The sequence below is a fragment of the Halichoeres trimaculatus genome, unplaced genomic scaffold (genome assembly GCF_033239565.1).
Source record: "Halichoeres trimaculatus isolate MK-OKI-2021-1 unplaced genomic scaffold, fHalTri1.1 fHalTri1_scaffold_23, whole genome shotgun sequence".
Lineage (NCBI taxonomy): Eukaryota > Metazoa > Chordata > Actinopteri > Labriformes > Labridae > Halichoeres > Halichoeres trimaculatus.
The window spans coordinates 23275766-23300822 of record NW_027437201.1 but is presented as its reverse complement, the minus strand read 5'-3'; the positions used below and the strand labels follow the sequence as shown (position 1 = coordinate 23300822).

The 25057-nt window shown below is 37.6% G+C and overlaps 1 long non-coding RNA gene across 1 annotated transcript in view; it reads left to right on the top strand.

The window, feature by feature from the left end:
- The window catches only part of LOC141784744 (uncharacterized), a 108777-nt gene that overhangs the window by 28240 nt on the left and 55480 nt on the right, over nt 1-25057 (top strand). Inside the window, exon 4 of the long non-coding RNA XR_012597475.1 lies at nt 12142-12225. This is a non-coding gene — a long non-coding RNA (uncharacterized LOC141784744). The remainder of the gene's footprint in view (nt 1-12141; nt 12226-25057) is intronic.

The window sequence follows — 25057 nt, the reverse complement described above, 5'->3', positions numbered from 1 at the left end:
TATAAACTGTGAAAAAAGGTTTTAGGGTATTCAGCTCCTCAAGTCTGGAACAGTGTACAGTCCGACTCTAAAGTCCCTGTGAGGAGTTTCTTGAAGAAGTCTCCATTCTAGATATCTGTCTGATCCTAATCCACACTTAAAAATGAGATTATCAGGTTATTTTAAAATGCTACTTCTCAGCTTCCTGATCAGGTCGAACAGGACTGGATTGATTTACAACACGTCTAAGTCTCAATGACAACACCACACCGGCTGATGAAGTTTCGATTTCTTTATGATTTCTGAAAAAAAAAAAATTATTATTATAAATGTTTTTGAAATTTTTAAAATTGTTCCAAATTTTGCATTTTTTGCACATTTTTCATACATTTCTGGCATATTTTCGCAGTTTTTATTTTCTTTTTTTTTTAGTTTTTGCAAATCTTTGAAATCTCCAATTTTTTTTTATTTTAGGCAGATTTTTTAAAAATAAAAATCTAAGAAATCCCACGTACAATACCATAAATTTAAAAAAAAAATCCTTGTCCTTTAGATAGTGATTCACTAGATTTTAACTATGTATAGAATTTTATCTACTTTTTGTCTTTATTGTGAAGATAAAGTAGATTTTGTGGCTGCAGAATGACTTTAATCCAGTTGAGCTGAGGAAAAATGACTTACGAAAGTAAAGGTTGCAGACCCCTGCTTTATGACAACACCATGTCGGCTGATGAAGTTTCGATTTCTTTTTGATTTCTGTGATTAATTTTGTAGTGATGCTGGAGACTGGAGCCTAACTGTCAGATAGAAAAAGGACAGAAGAGCAGAAAAAAGATAAACAGGAGAAAGATAGAGCACGGGCTAAAGGCTAAAAGGGCTAAACTGTTTGTGCTAATGTTAACTACAACCCTTATTACCTTTATTACCACAAACAATGTAAAATGATTTACTGTATATTAAGATCTTTATTTATTTTATTTCTCTAGCTTATTGTTTATCTTATTCGTTCTTTTTTTCCGGAAAAAAAACCCAAGTTGGCTTGAATCAAGACCGAGACATCACTATCGGGCTGTCAGTAGCAGACGTAATTGTACAGATAAATACCTTAACTCAGCGCGTTGTAACCATAGACTGTTTATAGAGTGGACATCGTGGTGCCATCATTTACCATTGTACAGCTTTGAAGCCAAAATACCCAGTCACAGGCTTGTCTCTACCTCCCAACATTTTTTACAATCCCGTAAAACCTCAATTTTAACCTTGTTTAACTAATGAAAACGAAACTTTTCAGAAAAAAAGAGGACTTGAATACAAGACAGCCAAATGATATTTTTAAATCACCACAACAATCAGACGTGAGAAACATTTCTACCAGGTGTATTAATTTTTTAAAGTTTGACCACAGCCCATCTGGAATGACTGGGGAGATGGATTTTTTGACCTTTACTGCAGCCAGCCACCAGGGGGAGCAGTTTTTGTGGAGACCTCATTTAAAGCCGGGCAAAATGACATCCATTTTTATCCAGTAGAAAGTTGTCTCAAACAAAGAAAATTTGTTTTGATCTTGTCGCCATTTAATCCCAAACAGATATAGCTTTTGTGAGACTCCAGGCCAGAAGGTGGCGCTGCAGTCACATTAAAACAGTTCATCCTCATAGATTTAGAAAACATAGAAACCTAAGTGTTACCAAATCATTAGTGACAACTCTCAATCCAGATTGATGATTGTGTTGTTGACACTTTGACCAGGTCTCCTTTAAAAGAGATTCCTAATCTCGATTGGACAAAACTGACAAAATAAAGGTTAAATTAAAGAAAAAACGAATGGAGAAAGTGACAAATTTTTAAATACCAACATAAACAACCCTGAAATTTAATTTTTACGACTTTGTGCAGTAAATTTTCGTTGTAGTGCACGAAAACAGAAGGAGTGATAATCCATGTAAAGTTTTTCTCTTTCATTTTGTCCTTTCTGAAATCAAACTCCAGGATCAGCCCCTAACATCTATACTGTCTCCAAACCCACAGACTGAGCCCACAGGTAATGATTTGTGTCCATCACTTTGTGAGGTAAACGCTGATAAGCCGCCCACAGAGCTCTGCGCCTCCCTTGATCTATGCTGCGCTCCCTACAAGCTCTTTATATTAGCCGTGCAGTGATCTGTAAAAACAGGAGCGGCTGTGTTTCTTATTTTATGGTCAGACATGAAAAGATGAGGGAAATTGATCCACGGGGTATATGAGCAGACGCTGGCTCCGTGTTAACAATGCATCGCTTGTTATGTTCTACAAAGTCCAGTCTAATGAGGAGAATCAGAGGTCAAATGAGCTCCGAGCAGCCAGGCTTTGATTCCCCAACACAGGCGCTCTCAGCGACTTCAAAAGAGGCTGAAGTATTCTGATATTTGTGGCATAAACAGCAGCAGCTTCAGTGTGTTACGCTGTTCAAAGAAGCAAAGATTAAAGGTGTGTTTAACTCTGCAGAAAAACTCTGATCCACAGGTTTAACGTCCACTTCCTCATCAGACTCATTTCTCCAACACGTCAGCTTTTATCTTACTCACACACCTTGTCACTAATCACTCAATAATATCCAATCTGCCAGTCTGTTTGGCCAACCCTCTTGTTTTTATCGGTTACTCAATCAGCAGAGTCGCCTGGATCGATGGGAGCAGGAGCCAGCAGGAGTTAGGCGATGGAGGATTAGGTGGTGTTGGCTCTGAAAGGCCTGGAGTCACAGGGGTTTGTTTTAAGCTCCTGTTTTTAAAATGACTCAGCTGTCGTCTGAAATCTCTAAAAGGCTCCTGTGATAAGATACAAACTCTAAAATGCAGTTTCATGTGTCCGTCACCTGCGCTGCACTGATCTAGGACTGGTTTATTTTCTAAGAAGCAAAGCTGCACCACCTTTAAAAAAAAAGTGTGTAACATTTTATATTAATGGATAAATTAATATCAATTTGAATTTAAATCATGCACGCTGTGTCATTAAAGGTACAGTCGTTGCATAAAGTGTGCCTCGAGAAGACTGCAGCGCCTGTTTGTGATTGATGGGAACATTATTGGTTACTTTGACTCCACGCTCAGAAAAATCTCTGTGATTGATGTTCAGAGGGAGCTTGGTCCAAACGTCCTCTGTAGAGGTGTATTTCTGCAGAGCAGAGCGTGCCCAGCCTCAGTTTTGGGTGAAATATCATGAGAGAAACAGAGAGAGGTGGGAAAAAGGTTTAAGGACAGAAAGATGAAGCAGTGTGGAGGTGAATGAGTTTGATTTTCCAGACACAGCTTCTCTGATCTGCTGCAAAGCTCCCAAGTTTAATCCAGCAGCGGTCTAATGGGACTGTGTTTGTATTTTTGGGTTTTTACTGTGTGGTCCATCCAAAACTGCAGGGCTCTACGTTGACTTTTTCACTGGTAGCACTAGTGTGAGCAACTTTCTCAGTTGGTTGCACCTGCACATTGTTTGGTAGCACCCATTTTATTTTATTATTTTATTTTATTTTATTTTATTTTATTTTATTTTATTTTATTTATTTATTTATTTATTTATTTATTTATTTATTTATTTATTTATTTATTTATTTATTTATTTATTTATTTATTTTATTTTATTTTATTTTATTTTATTTTATTTCGTTTGTTTATTCTATTTAGTTTTATCTATCTTTTTTATTTCATTTTATTTATTCATTTTTTCATTTAATTTTTGTATTTTATATTTTATTTAATGTAATGATTTTATTTTTTGTTTTGTTTTATTTAATTGATTTTATTTATTGATTTTATTTCATTGATTTTATTTATTTTATTTATTTATTTATCTTCTTTTATTGTATGTTATATTTTATTCGATTGTTTTATTTTATTTTATTTATTTATTTTCATTAATTCATAAATTAATTGGTTTATGTCTTGTTGGGGGGAGGGGGTGCAGTAACTTGCTTTGATATTTGCTAAATATTTTACTGTAACTCTGAAGTTTGTCTGCAACAAGCTCTGTCTGACAAAACAGGTTATTTCTTTTATTTAACTTTAAAAGAAGACGACAAAAATACGTCTTAAATAAAAGCAACAAACAACAAAAGACATGCATGTGTTCACAAGTCAGGGTTATTATAGTTAACAAAAACATTTTTGTAGAGATAAGAATAAAATGAGGCTTTTCATAAAATGATAACTTAAATTCAAACGTGAGTTTACAAAACCTAATAAAATAAACTGAAGTGAAAGAGAAACTAAAGTGTCAGTCCGTCTCATACAGAAACTCAGCTTTTTTACCAAACCCCAAACTTTGGGGATGCATTCGTGATCTTTCATTTTTCTAAAGTCAAATCTAGTCCTGTTTATGAGCCTTATGATGGAAACTCAACATAGAGGAAGCATTAAACAACATGCACCAGATAAAACTTTTACTCACACAGGCTGAAAAAAGAGTCAAAAAGTCAGAGGAGAGTTATCTGTGAGACCTGAAACTGTGCAGCTCTGAGAAGACTGAATTCTTACATATGGACACGAAGAGTCATGTCTGAGTACATTTTTCAACAAACAGAAATGATGTTTGGGAATTTAGACGATTGTGCTGCCAACACAGCACGTTAAGATGACAGGAAATGAAGACTGCATGGCGTCTGGAGAGTGTGTTGAAATGAGCTTCATTTTCCTCAGAAGGAGGATCGAGACCTCGGTGGACGAGCAGCAATTCAGATGCAAATTGTCATGAATTGGAGTTGGATGATTGTTCCCACTGAGGTCGCAAAGAGAACGAAGCACAGATCTCATTTACGTGTAATTCCCGCCCATTGCTACTTCACTTCTCAGGCTGGAATTTTCCAGAAGATTTTTTTTCTCCCTGACAGTTCTCACCAAGCACAAACACACTGAAACATGTACAAATACACACACACACACACACACACACACACACACTGAGGTTTGAAAATTGTTTTGGATTACATTTATTTCCAAAGCTGCAATTCAAACCAAATTTCTCCCAGACATTGGTATTAACTCAAATAATCCACACATGAAAAGAAGTCACAACGTTCAGGTCCATAAATAATGATTATGGTGAATTAAGTACGATAACACAGGAAAAAAGTATTGAACACACCATGGAAAGGCTGTATACTTTGGACAGGAAATGCACCATACCACCTGAAATCTGTCAGTAATTATTACTTGAACTTCCAATTAGTGTAAACCAACATCAGCTGGGCTAGAGCAAATTGATGGTCCTATAAAAAGGTGTTTTTTTCAGCAAGCAGTTAAATAGCACACACCTCATGATGGGTAAAGGCAAAGAGCTCTCTGAAGACATTCACAACCTGATTGTTGCTCAGCATCAGAATGGAACTGGTTACAGACTTATATCAAAGCACCTGAATATTCCAGTCAGCACCGTTGGGGCCATTATTCACAAGTGGAAGAAGCACCACCTTACCATCAACAGGCCACGCACAGGAGCTCCTTGAAGATTTCTGACCAGGGAGTCAGAAAGATAGTCAGAAGAGGACTCAACCAGCCAAGGACCACCCTGAAAGTGCTCCAGAAAGACTTGGAGGCAGCAGGTATAATTGTTACAGAGAAAACGATAGGCAATGCACTCCACCACCATGGCCTCTATGGACGCTCAGCCCGCAAGACTCCATTCCTCAAGAAAAGGCATGTTGAAGCTGGTTTAAAGTTTGCTAAACAGCATCTTGACAAGCCTGTAGAATACTGGGAGAATGTTGTCTGGTCAGATGAGACCAAAACTGAACTTTTGGGCTGTCATACTACAGACCATGTTTGGAGGAGAAATGGCTCTGCACATCAGCCAAAAAACACTACACCAACAGTGAAGTTTGGAGGTGAAGCATCATGGCATGGGGTTGTTTCTCATCTCATGGTGTTGGCAAACTTCATCTAACTGACGGAGCAATGAATGGAGCCATGTATGGGGAAATTCTTGATCTGAATCTGCTGCCATCCACCAGGATGATGAAGATGAGACGTGGCTGGACCTTCCAGCAGGACAACCATCCAAAGCACACGGCAAAGTTGACTCTCAAATGGTTTCAGAAAAAGAAAATCAATCTGTTAGAACGGCCTAGTCAATCACCTGACTTCAATCCAACTGAACATTTGTGGAAAGAAGTAAAGAAAAGGGTTCACCAGAGGGCACCAAAGAATATTCCAGATTTAAAGACAATCTGTGCAGAGGAATGGGCCAAAATCACACCTGAGCAGTGTGGCCATTAGTTCAAACATACAAGAAACTTCTGGAAGCTGTCATTGCAAACAAAGGCTTCTCCACTAAGTATTAGATGAGTTTCAGTTAGCGTGTTCAATACTTTTTTCCTGTGTTGTCGAACTTAATTCACCATAATCATTATTTATGGACCTGAACGTTGTGTAGGTTATGTAATTTAAAGCTGTACCTCATTCAACACGAGAACAATAGGGATAATTTCCATGTTTGTAAGAGCTGGCTTGTTTGTTGAATATTTTTTTATTTAACAAAATTCTCCCGTCTCTTCATCCATCCTTCGCCGTCAGCCTGATGAGTCAAACTCTGAGTTGAAAAACACACAATGTTCCTGCTGGGTCTAATGAGTAACCTCCAGGGAAATAAAAGTGCCACTGCATCTTAAAAAATCATTTCAGCCTGAAAATGATCCCGTCTGTCTCGGCCGTTCCAACAAATTTGATCCACTTCCTGCCTCTCCGTTCTGCATAATCACGGCTGCTAAATATGCATCATGTAATTAAACGAAGAGTGTTGTGTATTCGATGTTTTCGCCATGGTAACCGTCCTTATGTTGCAGTATCACCTCTGCTCGTGGACAGGTGAAGCTTCTCACCGTACAGAGGTTAAACATTCGCCGTCTGACGCGCTCGCTGGGTCAGAATAATGAGATAAAAGCAGGGAAGTGGCTTCACAGGTGTTTATAACGGTCACTCCTTTTATAGGGATGTGTAGGAATGCTAATTAGCACATTTACAAAGTGCATGACTGAAAAACCCTGCAGATATTAAACCTCCAATCTGCATCTGCTGTACTGATAATTTATGGAGCTGACGTCCAAATATTTCCTCGTTACAACATAATTACGCTCATAAAAATCATTAAAGTTTATGGTGCTTGTTAGGAAATAATTCCACCTGAACATAAACAGAATCCACAGCGTTTAAAAAATGCAAATGTGATGTTTTCCTGGTTGGATCCTGAACGTAAAGCTGGGCACTGATTGCTTTTTTGTCATTAACTGGAATATACGACGAGTCTGAGTTCACTCTGCGCGTCAAGTCGTAAATCTGACGGTTAAAATTTACAGGCGTGAGAAAACCAGATTTAAAGAGTGTTTTCCAGAGAGTTATTGTTCGCGTCTTAAAAAGCACAAACCTGTAATCATTGATGTTTAAATCCTGCTGTGAGGAACACCAGCACCTGCAGGTGTTTTCTTCTTCTGACAGTATTTCATGGTATAAAAAAGTGTGTCCACTTTTTCATCTCTCCTGTGTTATTTTCAAAGCGTCAGCTGGTGGCCCATTATTTGTCGTTTCACAGCAGTGATGTTATCCGACCTCCTGCTGCAGGTTTGAACTGTTAGTGTCTGCACAAAGTCTCAAACGTTGCTCTGTGAAGACTGAAGCTACAGGCAGAAACAGATTCAAAGAGAGTCACATTCAATTTAGTGAAACTGATCAAGGATGAATTTTTATAAACATGTTTTTTTAAAAGTCTCTGGTTGTGTCACAAATCATTCACTCATTCCTTCCTCCCTACTCACTTTACAATGAATTAGACCAGGGCTCTGCAACCTGGAGCCACAAAATCTACTTTATCTTCACAATATTAGACAAAAAAAGTGTGTAATTACAAACTAAGCAAAAAAAAAAAAGAGAGTGAATAATTATCTAAACAAAAAGTTTTTTGTGTTCATAAAATTGTAAATGTGGTGTCTTAGTTTTGAATTTTTAATAAGTTTGCAAACCATAAGAAAGAATGTAAAACTCATAGTGTCAAAAATTTAATACATTTTCTAATTTATGAAATTTCGATAAGATGCACATTTTTCAGAAATGTGCAAAAATGATAAAAATAAAATAAGAAAAATAAGCAAAACATTTTGCAAAAATTTGGAAGTTTTGAAAACTTGCCAACATTTCGTAAATTTCTTAAAAATGTAAACAGTGCCATTTCAAAAGCTTGATTTTCAAAAAAATATTTTTTTTATAATTGCATTTAAAAAAATTGTGTCAAATCAATATTTCAAAAATTTGCAAAAATTAAAAAAAAAACGGAATTTGCAAAATCTTTGACCAAACCTTTTTTAATTAATTAATTAATTTATTTATTTTTCCTTTTTTTTACTACTATTTTGAAAATTTCAAATAATTGGAATGCAAAAAAATCTGCAAAACTTGCAAGAAATGTGCAAAAGTTACAAAAAGAATATAAAAGCTTCACTGTGAGAGCTGATGCATATTTAGTTCAACAAAATGTAAATGCATTTGTTTATTTAGTGTCAATGTCTGCAATAATCAATAACCTCTGAAAGAAAAAAAAAAATTACATTACATTTTTTAAAGCTACAAGGAGCCACTGCCAAGGAGTCAAAGAGCCACATGAGGCTCCAGAGCCACAGGTTGAACACCCTTGGGATAGACCTCAGCTAAAGTAAAACAACATTTCGGACACGACTCACTCCTTCGCCAACGCTGACAGTGACGTAATTCCTCCCGTGGATGGTCGAGGATTTACAGTTGTCTTTTTTTCTCAAACCCTGAAAAACAGCATGGATTTGGTTTGTGTGTGTTTTGGTAATTGGACTTATTGTTTAGAAAATGATATATATAAAAAAAAAAAAAAAAAAAAAAAAAAAAACGAGTGGTTATTTGAATTTTGTTTTGGAATTTAGAAATGAAAATTGACAAAATTAAAATGAAAAACTGGTTGATTTTTGTTTTCTATTTTCAAAAGCAGAAAATAAAATGTCAGTAGACAGATACAAAAAAACGCCTGTTTTTTCATATTGTGCAACTGGAAGTTGCCTTTCAAAGTAAGAGCACTCTATGAACCCTTGGATCCTTGGACTCTGCTTGATATAGTGTGGGGTCAGTAAAATATTAAGTAAAATATAAATGAAATTTATAAAAACTTAAAGCATTTAATATCTTGGTTTGCAATCTTATATAAACTGTTAGCTATACATAATCTCTACGGGCCAGTTGTTCAAAGGTAATCTAATCTGGTTGCTAGGCGCCGCCCTGTTGGCGATGGCTGCCTGTTGCAGCAGCTCTCTCTCTTCTTTGTCCGTTTCTTGTAATTTTTTCGTCTCTTTTTCGTCATCTTTGTATTTGGAGTGGATCATTACTTTGTTACTTTGCTACATGTAACCATGGCTGCATTGTTTACATGAGAACTCAGCTGTTAGCAGCCTGTAGCATGTCAGTGCTAACTGGTGTAAGGCCAGATGTTTCCCTCAAGGTGAGGAGAAGGAGGTGAGGACGATGTGCTGGTTCTCAGGTGTGAGCTGAGATAATCATGGTTACTGGACTGGATTAAATTCTGAAGATCGGTTGTTTGAAAGGAAAAGAGGGATTTTAAAATCAGTCAGGATGGTCCAATATGTCAGGATGTTTTTTTTTTTTGGCAGGATCAGGATGTTGCAGTGTATAAACTTATTTTAATTTTCACAAACAAAAAATTCTTCTCATCAACACCAACAGCAAATCGTTTTCCTGGCTCTTCACATGATTTTAACTGCAAATATTCATGAGCTGCTTGTTGCTGCTTCTCTGCAGAGTTTCTCTGTCTGCCCTATGGAAGCCCTAGATGGCCAAAACACTCAAAGTCATGTGAAAACTAAACAGAAAAATATTGCAAGTCCGTCCTGTTTCATTGCATTTATGTTGAAATTTTGGAAAACTTTATTTACTTTAGAAAACTTTAGGGAGTTATTTAACTTTTCACGTTTTTATTTAACTTTCTAAAACAGCTGCTGAGCCTGGGAGCTGTTTAATAAACATATGCTTTAAGGCATTCAAATGAAGTTAGTTGTTGGAGTTTGTATTATTGAAAATTTTCTGATGTATTTAATTTTACTGCAAACGAATATTGGCTCCAATCAATCTTTATTTGTGTAGGCCCAAATCAAAACAAACTTTATCCCAAGACACTGATTTTTCTGACACCGATCCAGGATCCATTGCCCCTCTAACAGAAGGTCTGTAGATAAACCCGTACTATCAGGCAGCAGGCTACAGAAGGGACCCTGAAGTGAGGTGGATAAGAGAAGAGGCCGTGCATATCATGAGCTCCACTCTCTGGTCACGTCACCCTGAGTTTCCATAGCTCTGCTGCCACTGCCGGCTGGAAGAAAAGGGGCAAACGTAACGTAACGTAACGTAATGAGACCCAACAATAATAGAGGCTCCCTGCCCTGATTCACTGCTCAACATTCCTGTCAGAAACCAGGACCACAGGAAGAAAAGGAGCCGTGATTGGACGTGAGGTGGAAATGGATGGTTGTATAGAGGTGGAGGGAAAATAAAGAAACAGTAATTGACGGGGAATGGAGCCACAGTTATGTAACATGAGGAACATATAGATAAATCTATATACAGATAGGGGATAAATAAACAGGAAATGACTGAAGACGTCTCTCACAATGATTGTAGCTGACATTTACAGCCGACCAATCAGCAGATGTGTGTTTTCAGCTTCGTGGCCAAAGTCTTCAGTGGGCGCAATTAAACCGTCCATATTTATAATGTCACCCTTGTTAGTAATGGATAGATGCCACAGACAAGCTCCGCATCACAGATATGACATTTAGAGGGAGCTGTGGGGAGCTGAGATTAAAGAGGAGAGGAGGAGGAGGAGGAGTAGGAGGAGGAGGAGGAGGAGGAGGAGGGATTGGTGCCTTAAAATAATCAGCAGCGTCTTCGCCTCTGAGCATAAACTGAGTGATAGATGCTGAAGGTTGTATAAGAGTGTTTATGATTGGCTGTAATAACCAATCAGGGCTGGAAGTCAAACTAGTTATTCACCAAACGGGATCAAAAGCCAGTCAACAACAAATCACCTCCTTCCTCAGTGCATGCAGTGCTGGGAAATTACTTTAAACAAGAAATTAGTTATTTTCTCCAAAGAGTAACTCAATTACTCATTTGTAAATGTAATTAGTTACCAGGAAGAGTAATTCTTGCATTAGTTGTTTTGAAAAACCTTTCATTTTGCAAAATAAGTCAGTTTTTTTTTTTTTTTTTCAAATGACGTTACTTTGGCAAACTTTTGATACTTCAAAAATGTAAAAAAAAAATAAAAAAATAAAAAATATTTTAAAATGTTTGCAAATAATTGAGGTTTTAAATTTTTATAAATAGTTTTTGCAAATTAATTTAAAAAAAGGAAAACAAAGACACCAGATGTAAAATTTTATAAAATAAAAAATAGTTAAAAAATTTAAAAACTTAGTTTTTCAAACTTTTAAAAAGTTTTAAAAGTTTAAAAAACTTTCAAAATCTTAAATCTTTACTTTTTAAATTATTTTTTTCAAATTGCTTATTATATAATAATATTATAATATTATAATATTATAATAATATTATATAATAAATTGTTATTACAATTTTTTAAAAGACTTGAAATTTTTTGAAGTTTGAATTATTTTTGAAATTTTGGCTATGTTTTTAGAATTTAAAAAAAGGTCAACGTTTTTCATTTTTTTGTCTTGTTTTTTTATGAAAAAAAAAAACAAATTTATAAGCAATTTAAGAAAAAGTAAGACACCACATGCACAAATTTATAGATAAAAAAAAAACTTTTGTTCACTACCTAATGAAAGATGTTAATGTGGTGCATGTCAGTGCAAGTTGCACACACTAAAAACAACATTTTCCCACATTTAGCTCTAAAACTTCACTTTTTCTGCAGATTTAGAGAAATTTTTTTTAAATATCTGTCGAATATTATATATGAGTGTTGAATGTTTCATCTTAATGTTAAATGTTATAAGTGAATGTCCTGATTCTATTTTGCTAAGAGTTCTAAACCTTCGGCAACGATTGCGAAAAATGTGCTTAGGTTTCTAAATATTTTGTCAAGATTTCTAAATCTTGAGGTATGATTTCTAAATATTTAGCTGATATGCAAATTCTCACTTCCACCCACCAGGAACATCAAAATTAAAGTTTGCTGAACCGCTCTTCTTCTGCGACGTCGGCCACAGGATCTCCAACAGCACCATCACAGAACTTGGTATGTTTATTTTCTTACAGCTGATTTACCCGACTGTTTGACATTCTCAAAATCTTGCTTGTCTGGATTGCTTTCTTGAACCTTTATTTTGGAGCGTCCGGTGGGCGGGAGTGTAAATTTGTATGTTAGTCAAATATTGAGTTAATCTGTCTGTCTGAGTGATCCAGGTCACGTAGACCTGCCAACTCTCCTGATGTAAGAGGGATTCTCCCACTTTTCAACCCTGTCTCTGGCTCCACTCCCGACTTTTAATTCCTCCACATTAACCTCTTATTCTTAAGTCTGCTCCTGTCATCTCTGATTTTTTTTTCAAGTCGGCTACTTCTGCTTTACATTCATGGAAAAGCACCCCCCATCTCCCTGGAGTTGGTTTGATCCAAAGACGCTGCATGAGATCCTCTCTGACTGAGGTTACACAGACACACACAGGTAGCTGTGTGAGATTTGTTGATGAAAAGTTTATTTTAGCATCAGCTCTTTGTTAAAGACGTGTCAACATGATTGTTCTGGTCCTAACTTAAGTTACTGGAAAAAGCAACTCCATTGAGTGTGTGTGACTGTGAGGATTAAGTTCAGGAGTAAAAGCAGAGAGTGTAGAGGGGTATGTATTCTCTGGTGTGCTTTAAGGACAGCATGTATGGTTGTTTACATTTCAAAACCTCCTGATTGGAGTGAGCCAGGAGCAAAAATCTGTAAATCTGTTTGCAGAAAAAGTTATAAACATTCATTTCTATCATAACAGACACGTTGATAATCCTGAGCTTCCTCGTAGTTTTGGGTGGCCTCAAACAAATAACAGCACAAATAAAGTTAGCATCCCGTTTTTTCCGTTTGGAGGATTGTATTATATCTGATGACAATCAGATGTCTTTCCAGAGCTCAGGGCAGGACAGACTCTCTCCTGGGATGCTCCTGAGAAACACTCAGAGAGCTTAAAACCTCACTGAGGGTGAGCGTGTTCCTGACATCCAGCGTGCAGCGAGTGTCTGACCAGAGGCAGAGGCCCTGAAGCCCGTCACTCAGTCACTCATCTCTTTTGTTTACTCGAAGCCACTAATGTCCATCAGCGTCACTCCTGGAAACACCGCTCCGTCTGGGGAACCAGCGCCTCGTGCAGCTGCAAATGAGAAAGAAGGAGTCGGAAAGAAACGCAGATCCACGGGGAACACAGTCTGACGCGGCCGTGAAATCATTTTCTGAACAATTCTGAAATGCTGAAATCCCGTCTTCAAAGATCAGAAAAGAAGAACTGTGAGTTGCTCTCAGAGAAACGAATGGAGTGAAAGATGCTGTTCACATCTGGGAATCCAGTGCTCAGGTTCTACATAACGGAACGAATCGCTGGGAAATCACAAAACAGGGTTTTTATTTTCTAACCATAAAGACGCATGAGGATTGTTTAATTAACTGGAAAATCCCTGATAGAGCTCGAATAATTCAAATTCTACTCAGGATGGATTTCCTCAAACAAAATCTTTAGAGTTAAAGCTGCAATGAGGAAAATCTGTTTTAACTTTTAACCAGGCGTGATTTCAAGTCAACTTTTCACCAGATAAAACACAAGGAGGTGAGGTTTTTATCAGTGCAGTGACGTAGCGCTGTTGTTTGAAACGTGACAACAAGCTAACGTTCAAAGCTTGTTTCATTTCTTAGTAGCTGGCTTTATGTAGTGCTATCGGCAGCCCAGTGCTACGACTTATCCACAGGCTAACGTGACAACAAGCTAACTGTCAGTTGGTTGAGTAGTTTAGTAGCCGTCCATATGTAGTGCTATCGGCAGCCCGGAGCTATAAGCTCGCTATATTTAGCTCGTGCTCTATCTCTCTCCTGTTTCTCTTTCTTCTGCTCTTCTGTCCTTTTTCTGTCTGACAGTTAGGCTCCAGTGTCCACCATCACTACAAAATTAATCACAGAAATCAAAAAGAAATCGAAACTTCATCAGTCGACATGGTGTTGTCATAGAGACTTAGATGTGGTCCTGCTCAACCTGATCAGGAAGCTAAGAAGTAGCATTTTAGCATTTAGCACCTCTGATTTTAAAGTGTGGATTAGGATCAGGCAGATATATAGAAGAAAAACTTTCTAAAGAAACTCCTCACAGCTCTGGGACAACTTTAGGAATGTATAACAGAGTTACAGTTGACAAACTTCCCGTCTAAAATTCACTCCGATGTTTTTCAGTTCAGTTTCATCACATAAGGACAGAAGTTGAATAATCTTTCTCTTTCTCTAAACATTTGGATTTCCTTTGTTTGTCAACAACCCAGGCAGTAAAGGAGAAGATCAGACCTGTCACTCTGCAGCAAGGGTCTGTCACTCCTCCATCCAAACATCTGCATGTTTGGGTATGACAGTGGGGCTTATGTCACAGAGGGATTGCACAGTTTTTGCACCATCTTAGTTTGTGCAAATGAGCCTAAAAGACACGGTCTGATTGATGACGCAGGCACTCGGGGTTAAGTGCACCACAAACTGTGCTGCTGAGCAAATGGCATGGCTGTGCTCTGCTGTTTGCATACATTTAAATGAGACATTATGTATTCCTTTTAGAGCAGCATATGTTCCTTTCTCTGCAAATGAGTCTCGATGGGAGTAATGACACTTAATCCACGAGCAGCGCTACACACAGACACACAGAGTGAGTCCGCAGAGACATGGTGGCGTTTTCTCTGCTGGAATATTTGTGAGCAGTGAAACAGTCAAACTTTGCAGGTTTCCTGACAACAGTTCAACTTCTGGGTGACTAAAAAACAATAAAGCTGATCATTAAGTCTCCTTTTTTCTCAGCTCATCTGAAATAAAGTCGGACAAGAGCCAGAAATACTATTTTATCCTCACAATAAAGCTATGAAAATAAAGTTCTATACATAGTAAAAATTCATTTTTTTAATTTATAAAATTGTACATGTGGTGTCTTCATTTTTCTTAAAATTATTTATAATTTTGTTTGAAAAAAAAAATTGACTGTTTTTTAAAATGTAAAAATTACAAAAGTTTCAAAAATTTACATTATTTTTAAAAGTCTAAAGATTTTAAATATCAAAATTTTGCCAAATTCAAACAATTTAAATTTTGAAGAAAGTTTTTTAATTTTGAAATGTTTTAAAACTTTTTAAAAGTAAAAAAAAAAAATGAAAAAAGTTATTTTAGTTCTTTTTTAAGTAAAGTTTTTTTTTTTAATTTATTAAATTAATATGTGGTGCCTTTGTTTTTTTTTTTTAATTTGCAAAAAATGTTTATGAAAATTTGAAACTTAGAAAATTTGCAAATATTTGAAAATCTTTTGATTTTTTTTTAAAATGCATTTTATATAATGTTTTTGAAGTGTCAAAAATTTGCAAAAGTATCAAAAAAATTGAAGAATTTGCAAAAATAAAAAAAAAATATATATTATTTTTTATTTATTTTTAATTGGAATTTGAATTTCTTTTTCTTTTATTTTTTAGAAAAAGAAATTTAGGGAAAATTGCAACAATTAAAAAAAATTGCAAAAATTACAAAAATTACAAAATGTTTGTACAGACATTTGAATGAGATGACACTTGAGTAGATATTGATTATATCACTCAATTCATCATTTTTTTTTTGATAAAATCTTGCCACATATCTGTCATGTATATTAATCTGCCAGGTTGTGAGTTAAATGAATCCATCCACACAGAATTAAAATCAGTATTTTCTTCCAGATTAGTCTTTTTGTAGATGTAGTTATCTTCCCAGGGCTGTAAAACTTGAGGTTAGCCACAGGTGCATGGAAAGTTGGTGGGCTGTTGATGTTGTAGGAGGTGAAGTAGAGCAGTGGCAGGCTTTATTGACAGATGGGATGAAGATTTAGTTCAACTAAATGTTAACGCAGGATTTTATTTAGTGTCAGTGTCTTTAATCATCAATACCCTCTGGAAGAAAAATAACTATTCTTTATTTCAATAATATTTTTTAAAGCTACAAGGAGTCAAAGAGCTGAACATTAGTTTTCATCTGAATTAATTAAAAAAACTTTAGATGTAATTATTAGTAGTTAGTTTACAGGAGCCTCATAGAAAAGAGTGTTTTAAACACACTGTCCTGTCTTCATCCTCTAACAAGCCGGGCTGCAGAGACAGAGTTTTCTGAAAACATTTTCTAGGAGGACTGAGAGGCGCTGGCAGGGAAAGCCAATTAATTCAGACTCTACAGACGGAGACGCTCGGGCTGCCTGTGCAGAAATGAAACAGAGGCTGGTGGTGGGCAGAGAATGAAAGAAGGCAGCCAAATAATGGAGATAAACTGAGGAATAAATTGAATTAAGGCTCGTTTAATTAGGATTGTTGTGCCCGCTGAATGATGCTTTGTGGGTTTATTCAAATTTGGGGACGCTGTGTCCGAGTGTGGCGTTTCATTTCCAACAGAGCTGCAGGGAAATTAAGCAGAAAGAGGTTCAGTCTGCAGCGACGTGTTGGTGTTTTACATGTTTATCAGAAACAGATCATACAACAATAAAAAACAACAAGAGCTGCAGGTTTATCTCAGGGTCACGGAGGGTAAAAAAAACACGTTGTTACAGAGCGATGAGTCAGAGCGATGAGAACAATTCCTCGTTGTTCATTTCTTAGTCACGTTTCAGTTTTCAGGTTACGGGAAGAAAAGTCTTTTTCTCTTCAAACATCTTCTGCAGTTATTCTGGGATCGTTATTAAAACACAGGATAAAAAGATGTAATTATGTCCCTGAGCAACACTGTGAAAAGCAGACGGTGATAAAAGAAACTAAGAATCATCTCACTTCATGTTGTACGGCAGAATTCCTTTAACTTTAGGTTTTAAAAGTTTAAAAGTTTTAAAAGTTTGGAGCACTTGATGAGAAAATGACTCATTGGCCAACAGCAGCAGAGGCAGTGGTCAGACATGCAGATATATAAAAACACTTCACCCCAAAATGTAACCAGAAGCTGAGGAGAAGCTGCGTGTGTGGGAAACTTTCTTTTCTCTTACCTTGTAGCTTTGCAATTTTTAAAGTTAACGGAAAAAAAACAGAAATGTAAACATGAAACGTGTCCATACAGTAGCTAAAGTGAGTCGACACATGCTCCTGTCAGAGAAACTCAGAAAAACTTTGTAGATTTCCTTCAAGGTTAGATTATAGTTGATTCATTTATCTTTGTTTTTATCTTGTTGAAACAACATCTCAGATGTTTCTTTAAAAGTGTAGTTTGCATTTCTGTCGCTGTAACAGTCATTCAGGGTGTATTCACACCAGTGGCGGCTGCTGGTCAGTAAAGGAGGGAAGCTCTTTTTATTTCCAGCCTAAATCATAAATTTGTTTATCTAAACGTTAATCCAATCCAATCATCATGCAGAAGCCCAGCGTCCAGGCCAGCCCACTGCCTCATAGACCCCCAGAGACGCTGAGCGTCTGATGGGCGGGACAAAGCCCAGCGTTTATCCAATGACCATCCAGTTTCCACAGTGGAACAACCCACTCTACGCTTCCCCGCTGAAGTCAGAAGACGCTCAGCGTCCGACTGTGTTAAAGCGCTGAGACGCTGCGGGGATGAATGAGAAGGAGGTGGAGCCAGTTACCTGTGATAGGAGCTGATTCTGAACTAAAGATGAAGGAATTCTAGCTCAGATTTTATCAATGAAATGTTCACACAGCAGAACATATCAACACTTTTTAGGGACGTTTTAGGGGAAGCTGAGCTTCTCTTGCAGTCTTAGAGCAATCACCACTGAAGCACACCTGGACTGTTTGGGGCAGTTGTTCTGAAACAGTGGGCAGCCCCAGAAACCCTGGTTCGTTTGGGCACATGTGAACACAGCAATTGCTCTCGGGACAAAACAAGCAGGTCGAGATCGCCATACCGAGCCTTGTAGCAGTTCCTGTCCCCAGCAACCGGCACAACTGACTCATAACTGTGGCTCACACTGACAACTGTACGGTCAAAACAATAGAAGAAGAAGAGAAGACTGAAGACTTGAGGAAAATGAGTCGTGGGCTCATGTGGAGCACTAAAGAAAACAAAGTGCCTTAACACAGTCAGGGCTCTTAAAATCTACATATGTTGATTATACAGCGCACACTGCTACATGAGCCATAAACGCTAAAACGCTAATTAGCCACACGTTGATGCTTCATGACGATAAGGAAACTCCCCACCTTCCATGTTTGATTTCTGACCAATGAGAGAAAAAACGATCACATGTGACATTTGTTTACAACTTTGGACAGCAACAAACTTTTGCCTTGAGAACACAAACAAATTGTTGTTTCATGTCCCCCCCTGAATCGGAACAAAGCAAACGAATTTCCAAAGAATCAGTCCCATCAAATTGCCAAATTGCGTCATCACAAACACACGAGTATTAAATGATTCACCTTCCTCGATGTAACACAAGGGTACTGATAAACAAACTCATTTTTTATGGAATATCTCAGAATTGATTTTGAATATTTAATTTTCAAACTTGATAGTGCCGTAGACGTGAATGTTTTCTCCATTTTTTCGGGGCAAAATTTCATTTTTTAGACCAAAGCTGCCATCACAGTTCTGTTCAGAAAATCAGTTTGTTTGATCTAGAAGTCGATTCAAAATCTTTTTTTTTTTTTTTATCATTCAATCTGTTTTCACCTTGGCTTCTGAACTATGAGCTTTCTGTTTTACTCTTTAAGCTTAAAAAAGAAACTTGTTTTTTGAATTTTGTGTGTTTTCTTATGTCTCACGTTTGTTCGTGTGCATCTTGAGTTCCTCAGTTTTTCTTTGTGATTCTGTTTTGTGTTTTCTGTGTTTATCTTGGTCGTTGTTGTTGTGTGTTGTCCCCTGTTTCCTCTTTACTTTGTTGCTCAGTGTGTTTGCAGTCTGCTGTTGCATTTTTTCCTCGTCTTCCAGTGCTTCGTCACACTTCTTAGTTTTCTAAGTTTTTCTCGAGTTTTGTATTTTGTTTCTTTTCTAAGACTTTTTGGTTTGTGAAGATTTTGAGTTGAGTTAAAGAAATCTTTTTGCTTCGTCTGGATTTGGGTCCTCCAGCTCTCATGCTTCTTCTGGATTCCTACATAAACAAAATCAGGCAAAGATCAGGTCTTTATCCTCATCAGCTTCCACAGAATGAAAACTAAACAAATATCTGATGTTAGATGCACCTCATGCACTAAAGATGTGCATAAAGAGGAGCTCACTCATGCACGTTTTCTCACCTAGAGCTGCTGTATCTGGATCCCGTTCTGCAGAACTTCCAGCCCTCTATCACCTCTCTGCATTTCTCATTAAATGTTTTTTTTATTTTCCTCAAACTTTCCAGTTTAGTAACCACAATAATGGGATGCCACTTTTAAATAAAGGAGGGAAATTGTTGCCGGCGTGTTGTCTGCCACCTGGAAAAATCCAATCAATCGCTCTCAGTTGGGGGGTGGAAATAATTGAGGTCTGCTGATAATTTTCTTGGAGCAGGATTGTTCTGGGAAATATTGCGGCAGAATCATCTGTGGCTGTAACGGTCTGCGAGTGCGGCCAAGACGGCTGATTAAAGGAGAGTCTGCCCAGCAGGGAGCTGCAGGGACCTTTGGAAAATGTGTTTACCCCGACATAAAGGAGGACTCATTAAAGCTGAACTGTATTATCTGCTTCATAGCAGGAAATACCTGAGATGCTGAAACGATCTTTCTGCATGGGCAAGTTTACAGATTCTTTTCTAATATGATTATGATTTAAATCAAAGGAGAGGTTTGGAAAATAAAATAAAAGACTCATCAAGGAGAGATTCATAGATTCATCAACAAGTGACTCGTTCGATTCAGTGAGTGAGATAAGAGTCATTATCAACGTTTTTCTATTAGAAAAATCAAACAAAGGAAACTTTTTTTTTTTTAAAGCGGGGCGTTATTAAAAGACAGTTGACTTTTGAAACTGACTTTTACTGAGCTCCACCTTTCTGCAAACTACAACCTCTGAACTGTGACATCTGCTGAAAAATGGAGGAAAGCTTCAGGTTTAGTTTGAGGCTCACACACAACAAACATTTCTCCACATTTAGCTCCGAACGTCACTTTTTATGCAGATTTAGAGAAATATTTGTGAAATGAATTCATCAAATAAATTTAATATTACATAAATAATATATTTGATTTATGGTATGATATTATATTTATTATATAAATGTTGAAAGTTTTATCTAAATGTTAAATGTTACAAATAAATGACCTGAATCTAAATATTTAGCTACGTTTCTAAACTTTTCAGGCCTTGTTTTTCCAACGTTTTATCTGAAAACGCTAAAACGCAGTGAAAAAAATCTGTGTTTACACAGAAAGGCTGTAGTAAGCATGCCAGGCCTGTAGGTGGTGCTATAACTGTCTTGTCCAGAAGCAGCTTTTGGTAGATCTCCTCTGAAGTAGAGTTGATCATCTGGTGTGTTGGTGAATGCTAAGAGCAGAAGTGGAGCAACAGATGCTCATTTTGTTAAAGACAGTCACAGATTCAAGAGATTGAGCAGCACAAGATCAACACCAGGATCACCACGATCGTAACAACGGGACTGTTGGGGTGAGACGTCAGCGCTTCCACTGAAAACTGAGTACTGTTTACACGGCAATGGTGTCTGCAAAGTTTCAGAAAAATCTCACTCTGGAGGCCGTTTTCAAAAGTTTGTGTTTCAGGTCGGCTGAAACGCTGTTTCCGTGTAAACGTGAGGCTGAAGCACAACAAAACTTTTGTGTTTCCTAAAACCGTTGTAGTATAAATGGCCCTTTAGGCCCTGTTCATATGACAACTTTTCATCTGAAAACGCTCAAACACAGTGAAAAAAATCAGTGTTTACATGGTAAACCTTAGTTTCATTCTGAATATTTGGCTAAGACTGAATATTTATCTAAAATTGTTTAAATCTTAAGCAAACATTTCTAAATGTTGTCAGAGATGTTAGGCTAAATCAGCTGTTAGAAAAGAAACGTACCAAGTGCTGTGATGGCGCTGTTGAACATCCTGTGGCCTAGTCCTGCTTGGCTTGGTCGCTTCCTCCAACTTTTATTTTGGTGAATTTGCATATTAGGGCAAGATTTAGAAATCTGAAAACTAAATGTTCAGAAACATAGCGAAATATTTAGAATCAGGCATTTTTTTATTTTTTTATTTTTCCAAAATATTTTTATTGAAAAGATAACACAATTCAACATCTCAATTCAAAGAAATATGAATTACCTTTTCTCCTTTTTTTTTTTTTTTCTTTTTTTACATAAATGTATATGTAAGCATGGACGTATACACATCCAAATAAATAAAAAAATCCTTAGTGATGATGAGCAAATGAAAGCATTTTTTCCCTTTGCTGTTCTGGGGGTAAAAAGGTAAAGTTGGGGAAACACTTAACAACAAAATTGCGAGTCTGAAAAAAGCGAAACAGATGAGTTATTGGAAGGCCACAGCTAGATGACAAATTGGCACAGGGCATTTATTTATAACATTTAGATAAAACATTCAACAGTTTTATGTCATATTTGACAAATGTTTTACACAAATATTTCTCTAAATCTGCAGAAAAAGTGATGTTTTAGAGCTAAATGGGAAGAACTGGGTAACACTTTTCTTTAGAGGTCTGCAAATTTCATGGCACTTATGTAATAATTGGAGAAAGTTTTCTCTTATTTCTTTGAAATGAGCTCATAACTTCTGTACAGGTTGTGTTCTGCAGTGCGCCTGTTCTCTCAGTGTCTATCACAATCAGGTAAGACCAATTTCCAACCCCACTCTGGGTAAACATAAACAGATCTGAAGCTTCAGTTGTATCATAATAATAATAATAATACATTTTATTTATAAATGTGCTTTTCTCAATACTCAAAGACGCTTTACAGTGGATAAAACAGCATATAAAACAACACACAATAATAAAACATGAATGAAAAGAAACCAAGTGGATTTAAAAGACAATCAGACATTAAAGCTTTTTTAAAAAGGTGGGTTTTTGTTAGTGTTTTGAAGGTGGGAAGGTTGGGACAGATACGGATATGAAGTGGTAGGGCATTCCAGAGAGTGGGGGCGGCGACAGAAAAAGCTCGGTCACCCCAGGTTCGGTGCTTGGTGGCAGGTGGTCGGCGGATCGGAGGTTACGGGGGGGCGTGTAGTGGTGGAGCAGGTCGTTGATGTAGGAAGGAGCCTGGTTATGGAGGGCTTTGTAGGTCAGGAGGAGGATTTTGAAATGAATTCGAAATTTGATGGGGAGCCAGTGAAGGTTTTGGAGGACAGGGGTGATGTGGTCTCGGGAGCGGGTGTGCGTGAGCAAGCGGGCGGCAGAGTTTTGAATATATTGCAGTTTGTTGAGTTGTTTTGAAGGGAGACCGTAGAAAATGCTGTTGCGGTAATCGAGTCTCGACGTGATGAATGCATGTATGAGAATTTCAGCGGTGGGAAAGGAGAGGGATGGACGGAGACGGGCGATATTTTTCAAATGGAAGAAGGCAGTTTTAGTGAGTTGATTTATGTGATGTTCTAGAGTGAGATGAGAGTCAAAAATGATGCCGAGGTTATGGACATGAGAGGATGGTGTGAGGGAATGTCAAACATTATCAGCATAATCATAAAGTTTATCATTTTACATCTGATCTCAATTCTGCAGATCAACCAACTGGGAACTGAAGAACTTGGTGACATAAAATAACAAATCGCTAACTAGCAACTGCTTATTGGGAAACTGAATTATTCACTGAGCATTTCAAAGGTAATTATCAGAGAAAACAATGAAGCTAACTTTCTTCGTCCTGTGTGGGAGCGATGAAGCAGGTGTCTCTCAAAGTGTGACATTTGGCGTCCTCACCCTGTTGTTTCCTGAAGACAACAGCTGATTCCAACAGCCTCACTTTGCACACTACAAATAAACTGAGCAGCGTCCAGCTCGTGCTGCACACCTGCACCGAGTGTTTTGGGATGTTTCCAGAACAGGATTATCAGAGCATGTTAAACGTCTCATTCAATCCCTCTCCAAGAAGCAGAGCAGGAGTGTAGAGCATGGTTCACCTGTATCAGCCTCTTCGTTATCAATTTATCCTCTTTTCAATTTGTCCTCCTCTTTCCTCTGCCCTCTTATCTTCTTCATTTTCTCCTCGGGGCTCGTATCTGACCTCCTCACACCTCCTTTATTGCTGTTGTACCTTCGTGTGAGACGTCAGGACTGGACTGTTTTAAATGAGCACAGCTTTCGGCCTTGAGTGCTCGGCGTAATGTTTCCATGTCGCTGGGTTTGACTTTCTTTATTAATCCTTTATCACATAACCATCTTTCAGGCTGTCGTGATGAGAGCCGTAAATTAGAGGGAAGTGAAGGAGTGTGCTGTGAGCACAGAGGGCAAAGAGGGTGGTGTAGATTAGCCATAATTCCCGTGAAACATTTTTCCAAGACATCCTTTCTGGAGGTAGAAGCACTGGCCCCGAGTTAATTGGTGTGTGGGCTTTACACGTCATGTGATTATCGTCAGTGCTACCACTCAGACAGGGACAGAGACAGAGCCTTATTTTTATAAACTGGTCTATCTACAGTTAAACTCCACCGACATGAAAATCATCCAGAGCAGCGTCCAACTCTTCCCACATTTAGCCGACTGTGTCGTCTTGGTTTTGTGGGCTTCACACCTGCAGCTCGTTTGTAATGAGCTCTGTTCTGCTGCCAGCTCTTCCAGCTGTGCATAACTAATAATTAGACCGTGGTTATATGGAAAAAAAGGCAGTTTTTGATTGTTGTTTTTTTAGATAAAGTTGTTTACACTTTAGTTTGGCTATAATCTCTGCTTTATTCAAACTGGGCTCCTCCTTCTTGGCTCAGTGCCAGCAGCAGCACACACCTACAGCCCCCGACTGTGACTACGTGGGAGAGACTCGAGGGCCATGCACCTGACTTAGCATGTTATTACAAGCTACCCACTACATCACTTAAAAATAAAGTAGAGGTAGACCGATATATCGGGCCGATATTTGGACATTTGTCTCTATCGGCCATCGGCCGTATTTTCTTTTAAAAAGCCGATTTTTGATCCGTTGTATAAAATGATGCAATTTTTGATCAGGCACAAAAAAGATGAGCACCTCAAACTTGTGGAACCACTTGGATACATTACATACTTTTGTTCAAATTATATTAATAAGTTTAAATAATTTTTTTGACACTTTAAGAAGAGTGTGAATGTTTACTACTGCTTGTTACATTGTGTGTTTACTCAGACAAAATATTTCATTGTTTTAAAAGCTGAATAAATGTTCAGAGGACTGGACACCACTTGTTGTAATAGATTTCTTTTAGTTGCTCAGAAATTGCTGCGTTTCACAAAAATGTGATAAATATATATTTATTTAACAATCGGCCTGAATATCAAAATGGAAAAATCGGCTATGCATATCGGCATCGGCTGCCCAAATTTGGAAAGCATCGGCATCGGCATCGGCCCCGAAAAAACCCATAACGGTCGACCTCTAAAATAAAGTATCAGCTTTACAGGAATAATCTTGCACAATTGTCATTTCTGGGCCTCTATACATGTGTGTCAGTGTCTGTGTCAGCCTCAACCCCCTCCTCTGCCTGAATTTTTTGGTTGTTTCAGGATGTTTCTGGGTGGAAAGTGGGCGTGGCTATGTGCGCCAGTGATTTTGCATGTTGATTAGCGAGTGGATGAAGCAGCTACAATAGCGGACATGGCACGGAGAAAGAAAAACAACCAAAGTGAAACAAAACGTCAAACAGATAAAACTTTTTCCTAAACAAGGGTGAAGCTAGGCTCTACTTCCAGGAACTTGGAGAGCAGCACAGGACAAAGAGCGACGCGAGTTAGCTTTATGCTAAGCAGGTATGTGTCAAACACCTGTGGTTTGCTCGTTCTAAC